The 8,676-nt window shown below is 34.4% G+C and overlaps 1 non-coding gene across 1 annotated transcript; it reads right to left on the minus strand.

Moving 5' to 3' along the window:
• Nucleotides 1-251: 251 nt before the first annotated feature.
• On the minus strand, nucleotides 252-390 carry LOC147822490 (U4 spliceosomal RNA). Its single transcript, XR_015445639.1, has one exon. It is a non-coding gene; the product is annotated as a U4 spliceosomal RNA (small nuclear RNA).
• Nucleotides 391-8,676: the final 8,286 nt, after the last annotated feature.

The following is an 8,676-nucleotide window of genomic DNA, read 5'->3' on the forward strand; positions in this document are numbered from 1 at the left end:
CTATCCTCTTAATTCTATTCTATTACTTATAAATCTATTATTATGCATGTACAATATTATTTTGTTTACTGTAGGAGTCCAGTAAATTTTGAAATCTGAAAATGTAAATCCTCAAGTTTGCCCTACTTATTTAATATTGTTTTTGTTATTCAGTATTTGGGTATTGAAAAGTCTGCAAATTTTATATAAATATTATAACTAAATATTTTATTTCTCAAAAATGTATAGAATTTTAATTAAGATTGGCTTGAATCTGCACATGTGCTAAGTATTGTTATATTAAGATATTTAATTTTTATGTTCAAAAACATGGAATTTTTCATTTTTAATTAGCAATAATTGCACCTTGGATAAATCTCATGGGCTACTATACTGCCACTGCACAGAGCTTGGAAGTTTTCATTTCACCAATGCCTTTCTACAATATTTTGCACAAATCTTGAATTTCTTTAAATAAATTTGCCTTATAAATATTTTATTTCTTTTTATGCTACTGTAATTGCTTTCCAATTCATTTTCAGATTATTACTATTCTATAGAGATGCAACTACTTTTATGTTCATCCTGTATTTGAAATTTTAATGAGTTCATTTACTAGCTCTAATGACATTTATTTGTAGATTCCTTATATTTGTCTATATATACAATAATGACTTTTTGAACAGAAATTAATTTATTTCTTTCCAACCTGTACTACTTTGTTTTTTATATCTAATGAGTGAAAATTATCAGTGTATTGTTAGAGAGAAATGAATTGAACTCAGAGAATTCTCACAAAACTCCATCTCCAGTTCTTATTGTTATTTTATATTTTGAAATAGGATCACACTGTGTCACTACATTACTCAGGCTGGATTCAAACTTGTGACCCTCCTGCCTTAGGTTCTCAGAGTGCTGGGATTACAGGAGTATAGCACTGAATGTTATATTTTAGGTATGGGGTATTTCCCAGAGCCTCTTGTGTTTGAAAGATGCTTGGATAATGGGAGTGCTGACTTGCTGTTGGGAGATAGGGCCTGGTTAGAGATGGATCACTGAGGGCTTGACCTGGGAAGTTGTATCTCCCTCCCTAGCTCCATCCTTTCTCTCTCTGCTTCCTAGCTGCCATAATTTAAACATCTTTCCTCCACCCAGACACTTCCAACTTAGTTTTTCTGCTTTGAAGTAGGTCAACCATGGACAGAATATTACCACATATTTCTTTAGCACCTATTGAGATGATGTGATTTTTTTCATTTATTTAATGCAACATATAACTTTGTTTTTTTAACATCAAACTAATCTTTTACTTCTGTGTTAAATTAATTTGTTGTCAGTTTCAATTTGCTAGTTTTCATTGGAAGTTTTTAATATATATTCATAAAAATATTTGTAGTTTTTCATGTGAGATGGTATGTGTTTATCTGGTTTTAGTATCATTCTTTAATAATAAATAAATAACAATTTAATACCCAATTTCAATAGTAGAGAAAAACCAAATACAAAATCAGAAAGTAGAAGACCTAAACAACACTATTATTAAACTAGACGTCATATATATATATATATATATATATATATATATATATATATATATGGAACATTCTACCCAATGATGGAAGGAGACATATTATTCTTAATTGCACATGGAACATTCTCAAGCATAAATCATGTGATGAGCCCTGTGACAAGTTCTAACAAATTCTAAGAGAATGAAATCATACAAAATATCTTCTTAACCACAATGAAATGAAGCCAGAAGTCAAAAACAGAAAGGAAACTGGAAAATTAAGAAATATTTGCACATTTAAAAATATATTCTTAAAGGACCAATGAACGAATATAAATCACAAAGGCAATTTAAAAATGCACAAATGTGAGGGAAAAATAACACAATATGTTGAAACTTATGAGATGCATCACATATAGTGTTCATAGAAAATTTTATTGCTGTAAATGCTTAAACTAATAAAGAAGAAGGAATTCATATCAGTAACTAAAGAGGAATCAAAAAATGATCAAAGTAAATCAAAAGTTCACAGAAGTTAGAAAATTATACAAATTGGAATATAGACAATAAATTAGAGAATACAAAAATAAAGAGCAAAATAAAAGATAGATAATACAAAACAGGGAAATTATTATTAAATGAGAAGAGGAGTAAGAGTTGGAGAGCAGTAGATGGGAAGGAAAGGAAAGAGGATTTTTTTAAAAAAGAGAATTAAAGAAAAAAATAAAATGGAGTTTTGCAAATGGGAATAGGAACAAGAGTAGGAGAGAGCAGGGAGGGATGAGTGGGGAATGGAACCAAAAAGTTGATGTTATGAACATGCACAAACTCTTCAAAAAATGTGATTATTATGTACTGAAAACATTAAAAAATTTATAAAATATTAGAAAATTTATAAAGAAAACAATAAAGAGTTTTAAAAGGTGATTATTTGAAAAACCAATAAAATGGATAAAACTTCCTAGATTGATATAAAGGAGGTATTGTAAGTGAGCACCTTACTAACAACCTTCAGAAATAAAATATTTTATGAATCCTTGCAATATTTATGAAAAAATAACCCATATGAAACAGAAAAATTCCTAGATACATAGAAATGACCTAAAGTAACTCAGGAAATACTAGGAAATCTCATCAGTACTATATCAAATAGATTGAATAATCAAAACTTCAAACAGTAATGAAAAGTTCATCACCAAAAGGCTTTGCTGGTGGATTCTACTAAAGCTTTGGGAAGAATTAATACCAATCCTTCTTAAACTTTGAAGAAATTAAAAAGAGGAAATAGCACTGACCAAATTTATGATGTCAGAATTACTCAAATCACAAAGCCAGATAAAGACATCACAAAAAATAAAATTACATACCAGAAATTATTTTTATAATTATTAACATTTTATGGTATAGATTTTAAAATGCTCAGTAAAATGCTATCAAATAAAATACATGTTAAAATTATACATCATGGAAAGCTGAATTCACCCAGGTATTCCAAAGTGGTTCAACATAGCAAAGTCAATGTAATTAAAAACATAAGATAGCAAAGAGAAAAACATGATCTTTGCAATTGATGAAGAAAAGTCATTAATTCAACAAAGTATAACACAGTTTTATCATGTAAGAACTCTGAACAATAAGAATAGAAGCATATTTCTTAAAGATGGTAAAAGCATTTATGAATACTTACAGCTAACAATCTACGCAAAGGTAAAAAGAGGAAACATTTTCTTGCTAACATCAGAAAAGAAAAAGGATGTGCACTTTCACCATAGTGATTCAAAAGCAAATTTTAGCCAGATGAAGTCAATAAGGAAAGAAATAAAAGGCATTTTACTTGGAAATGAAGAAGTGAAATGATCTCTATTTACAAATAATATAATTTTATGTATAGAAAACCCCTGAAATGTAATAAAGAAAACTACTAGAGCTAATAAATGAATTCACTAGTTTCATGATGCAATATCAACCATAGAAATCAATTTTTGTCTAAACACCAGCATTAAACTGTACAACAGGTATTTTAGAAAGCAATTTCTCTTACAATAGCATCTAAAACATCAAAATAACTCATAATTAACTGGGTCTTGGAAATAGCCTACATGTCCGTCAACAGGTGAATGAAGAGACTATGATATTTATACACAATGGAATACTATTCTGCCACAAATAAGGATAAATTTGAGTCATTTTTAGAGAAATGGATGCAACTTGAGACCTTAAGCAAAGTGAAATAAATTAGACACAGAATGTTATCACATGGCCACCCTTATAAGAGAAACCCCAATTATAAGTAAATTAAACAGCAAAAAATGTAATAGAAAACAAGGAGGGTGATCTTTTGCAAAAGAAAGAAACTAAGAGCTGGAGAGAGGATGAAAGAAGAAGAGGAGAAGGGAAGGGAAAAAAAGAATTAAGATGTGTTATGTACATGTACCAACTTATCACAATGAATCTAACCATTATGTATTATAAACCTGTACTAATGAAAACAAATTTTTTTTAAAAATCTAGTATACTTTTAACCATGAAAGTGAAGGACAGTACACAGATCACTAGACAACATACCTTAACAAAAGTAAGTTTTAAATATATAGAAAGAAAGTCCAAATGTGTGGTTTGGAATAATTAACACTGTTGAAATAGTAATACTATGCCAACAATCACAATGTTCAACAAACTCCCTATAAAAATTGCAAACAGTTTTTTTTTCAGATATGGTAATAATCCAATCCTCAACTTTGTATAAAATTATACATGTCCTCAAGGCCCTGAAACAATCTTGAAGAAGAAAAATATTGGAGAATTTCCCTCCTCTCAATTTTAAAATTTACTACAAAGACATATTAATTGTTCAAGTGTAGAACTGGCAAAATGATAGGCAAATCAGCCAGGAGAAAAGAATTGAAAATCCAGTAATAAAACCACATATTCTATGGCCACTTGACTTTGGATTGCCACAAGTAAAGAATAATAGATGTACTGTGACTATAGGAATTAATTTGGACCTCCACCTCATATCACATGGAAAAATTAACTCAAGATGTACAAAAAACATAAATATTAAGACTAATGCCATAACACTCATATAAAAATATAGGAAGAAAATCTTCATGACCTTGGCTTTGGCAATGGATTTTTAGATACTGATGCGGCATTTGTTTACTAGGGATGATATATTGAAGTACCATAGATTTAGTGGCTTTAACTACAGAAGTTTATTTCTCACCATTCTATAGGCTAGAAGTCTGAAATCAAAATTTCAGAAGGACTGTTTTCTTTGGAGGAGCTTCTCCTTAGCATGTAGGTCACTCTTTTCTCCCCATGTCTTTGCATAGTCTTCCATGTGTATGCCACTGGAATAACCTATTCTTTTAAGGACACACAACACATTACATTTAAGACTCGCACTAATAACTATGCTTCACCTTCATTACCTTCTTAAAGACCCTATGCTCAAAGAGAATTACATTCTAAGATGCTGGGCATCAGGATTTAAACATGATATTTTGTAGGGGTATAATTCAGCCAATGATAGAAAGAAAAGCTTATCAACAAAAGAAAAACATTTAAAATTGTAAACTTCTTCAAAATTTAAAGATTTATTAGCTTGGATACTTTTTCTCATTGCTGGGACAGAATACCCAACACCTCCAGGAGGAAAGATTTTAGCTCACAGTTTGTAAAGGCTTCAGTCCACAGTTGGCTGGCTCTAAAGCAGGGCAATGTGGTTGAGGGACATGGCCGAGGAGAAACGGTCTATGGCAGGGTAACCAGGCAGAAAGCAGTGGCCCTTCCAGAATTCCATCCAGGCTATGGGTTTAGGCCTCCGTATTTTCAACACCTAGAACTATGCTAAATCCACCAGTGGAAAGGCACACAGAACCATGAAGGAACTGACAGAGGAGAAGAAAAAAGGATCCATTACTACAGAAGAAATAGCTCACTGACACAGCCTGGAGATGGCCCAGTGCGGTGTAGCCACATTGTGGGGTGTAGGCAGCGTAAACAATTTCTCTGTACAGTGTGAAATGGAGACCAGACTTGTATCAGGAGAATTTTATGTAATTGGAGGCAGAAGTGAGAACACAAGACACTGCTTCCGGAGTGGCCCCTCCCAGAGTCAACAATTGGTGTGCGAGGGGGAACAGAATCCCTGCACAGTCTCTCGGAGAAGCAATGGGCAAGCGGGATTGCCATCTTTTTTCAAAAAGCTCAGGGTCTGAATTCCGAATAGCCCCAGGACCACTGCCCAGGCCCTGGAGTGGAAGGGGGGAAGAGTTCCCTCACAGTGTGCTTCGGGAAGCTAGACAACAGACTGAAGGAAATGCTGCAGAAAAGCAGGGACTAGGACTACCCAGATTAGCTCTAGCCACTAAGGACCAGTGGCATCTCCCTTCTCTGCGATCGGAGACACAGGAAGGGCTAGGGCTTTGGCTGGCAAAGGGGAGGGGACACTCATGCCCTCTCCTGTCCTGTGACTGGCAGTGCAAGTAGACAAGCAACTTTAGCCAGCCATGGGACAAGGGCTTCCTTCTCCCCCTACAACCAGTGCATGAAACTAATCAGCGGAGTGGAGCCGAGGAAGCCTGAGGGACCTCGGAGCAGTCTGGCTGGTTTCACTGAAGGGCACCACAAGAGCTGGGAGAGCAGCGTGGAGACGGCCTCCTGGGGAGACCTGTGCAAGCCACCTGAGGGATGTCTGGGAAGTAGATGGCTGAAAAATGGCCACCCCCCCCCACATCTACTCAGCAATAAGTGCTGTCTTGGTGGAGATACACAGCACATTTTCCGGCTCTATCAGCCTCTGTAAGGGGCACAAACACAGAACTGTGGATACCAGAGGAATTTTATTATTTTCCTTTTTCTTTGTTTGCTTGATTTTCTTTCCTTTATCTGTCTGGATGGGTATTTTTTTCCTTTGGTTATTTAGGTTTTTTAACCTTAAATTTTGTTCTGCTCTATTCATCCTCTTTCTCTCTTTCCCCAATGATCTCTCTTGATTTTATGATATTTTCATGTGAATGAAAAGTGCCTCTTGTCTCTCTGGTTCACTTCATTGTTCTTTTGCTTTCTCCTTCACTCTTTATCTCCTTTCCTTTTCTCCAGTCTCCCAGAGCCCGGGTATTCATCCTGTGCCCTCCAGCCTTGCTTCTAGTCTATTTCTTTTTCACTTATCTCTCCGTTTTGTTCCCTATCCTTAAATTTCCCTCTCAAAGGGTAAAATCAGAGGAAACTCATTACATACAAGTCCCTAGTTTTTGTTAGGTTTTGTTATATAACAGTAGAGGTTCCTTATATAGTTAAAGGTACCAAACTAACAATTAGCACAATTTGTCAGTTGCTAGACTATGCTTGATGTTATTGTTATTGCTAACTGTATTACTTTAGCCAGGATCTCATAGCTGTTGTAATCACCTGTCCTCCCTTGTATGACAACTCTGTGATTTTCTGAGGTCACAACCATCACCATAGTCCAGTACCAAAAGACTGGGTGCTGGAGTAAATAGATAGCAACCTTGCATCCTTAACAAATTGGGAAGGTAGAATCTTGGGATAGACACAAAAAAAACAAGAACCACCTACACCTAGAAGACATCTCTGAGGAAAAGACATTTCCTAGAGAAACCTCGATACTAGTGATTAAGCTATCTAATTTAAGAAATCTACAAGCAATGATTAAGAAAAGAAAAGAAAATTTTAGAAAACTGGAAAGTGACAGGATGCAGAAGCAAAATGCAACCCCAGACCTACAGCCCACCAAGGATAAGTCCAGGAGATAATGAGATAGAGAAAATTGGAAGCCACATATCTGCGCTTTCTGAAATGATGGCAACATAAGTGAAAACACAAATAGATGAGGCTATAGAGAAAATAATCTTTCAAGTAACCCATATGTGGACTGTTAGTTATCACATGCCCTTAATCCATATTCACATGCCCTGGATCAAACCACTTCCAAAAAGGCCCACTTATGAGTGCATGAGACTTTGAGGGGACATCTAGATACAAGCCTTAACATTTGTGCATCAAAGAATATTATCCAAAAAGCTGAAAATAAGACCTGAAGAATAGGGAAATTTTGGTAAATCCAGAATATATAAAGAATTGTTTCACCTCAAAAAATGAAAGGTAAACATCACAACTATAAAATAGGCAAATGACTTACAAAGACTTTTGTCCAAAGAATATATTCAAATTATTAATAGGCCCATAAAAATACGTAGAAATAGTCATTAGGAAATTGAAAATGAAAACTACAATGAGATACCATTTCACAACTACTAAGATGACTGTGATATATAAAATAAAATAAATTATGACAGAGTTGTAGAAAATTTTACCTTTGTGCATTGCTATGTGAATGTAAAATGTTGCCCTTACTCGAGAAAAACTCTAATTTTTTCAGAAAGTTAAGCATAAAATTTTAGTATGACCACTGATTCTACCCTGGGATATCTACCCCCAAAAATCGAAACTAGAAACTATTACAGATACCAGTTTGACAATCTTTATTGCAACATCATTACAATAGCTAAAATGTGGGAACAACCCAAGTGCCCATCAAGAGATGAATGGATTAAAAATATAGTGGGTTAATGGGAAGAAAAAGTTTTCAATCATAAAAAGAAATAAAGTCCTAATATACGCTATGACAGGGACCTTTGAAAACTTGCTATGTGAAAAAAGTCAAACACTCATGGCCAAATTTAGCATGATTCTATTAACATGAGTTATCTAGAAAACCCAAATCCATAAATGGAAACCAATATTAATCACCTATAAAATAATGAATTGTTATTGCAGAGTGAAAGAGATCTTCCATCAATCAATGGAAGCAGTGTTTCCATCCTCAGTGGTAGCAACATTCCAGAACTCAGTGGTAGTTTCCTATCTCCTTCTCCTAGCATAGGACCTTCCACCCACCTTCTTTTGAGGGTATTAACCCTACACTTTCTGAGGAAACTGTATTGATCTCCCTTAAGACAGCTACCATCCTAGACAATGTTGATTCCTCTCAAGATGCACCTCACCTCACCTCCTTTCTTGTAGACCTACAATTGTACTGAAGTCTCAGTAACAACTTAAAGGTGAGGTACAAAGTGTGACCCATGAGGAGATGTACTACATACGAAAAACATAAGAGTCTTTCTTATCTATATATATGGAAATCTGAAACTTGTAACAAT

This window comes from Heterocephalus glaber, unplaced genomic scaffold, assembly GCF_053883595.1.
Source record: "Heterocephalus glaber isolate CG9 unplaced genomic scaffold, H.glaber_assembly_v1.0 deba00001613, whole genome shotgun sequence".
Classification (NCBI taxonomy): Eukaryota; Metazoa; Chordata; class Mammalia; order Rodentia; family Bathyergidae; genus Heterocephalus; species Heterocephalus glaber.